Here is a 486-nt window from a genome sequence, read left to right as displayed (position 1 = left end):
GCTGTGATACTCCTTGGGAAGAGGAGCTGCGGCTGAGGGAGTGTTGAGGCTCAGTTTCCATGTGCCAGAGGCAGCGAGCTGGGGGAGCCTGAGGGAGGGGTGTTAGCGAGTGGTTGTGAAGCGCAGGGAGCGTGGGGCCGGCCATCAGAAATAGGAACGCGGTGCAAAAACAGCCCCTGAGCAGGGTCAGTGCCTTCCCCAGCTCCTGCTTGCTCCTTCCAGGCAGGAATAACCCATTTCTTGCCAGGCATACTGGGTGTCCCTAGGGTGGACCCACAGCCTCTGGTCATACCCAGGGTGGCTCAGGAGAAGGGCAAGACCTCCCTGACGGACACTGGCAGACCCCTTCCCAATGGACAATCGGGATACACAGTCAGACCGCCCCTGCCACCTGAACACACCTCCCCGCCATACCAGAGGTTTAATTTGCCTCGGAAAGAGTCAGATGAATCTTGAAGGGGCTACTCCTGCTGAGGGTTGGGAGCA

The sequence above is a fragment of the Corvus brachyrhynchos genome, unplaced genomic scaffold (assembly GCF_000691975.1).
Source record: "Corvus brachyrhynchos isolate BGI_N302 unplaced genomic scaffold, ASM69197v1 scaffold96, whole genome shotgun sequence".
Lineage (NCBI taxonomy): Eukaryota > Metazoa > Chordata > Aves > Passeriformes > Corvidae > Corvus > Corvus brachyrhynchos.
The sequence above is the reverse complement of the archived record's forward strand: the minus strand, read 5'-3'. Positions refer to the sequence as shown.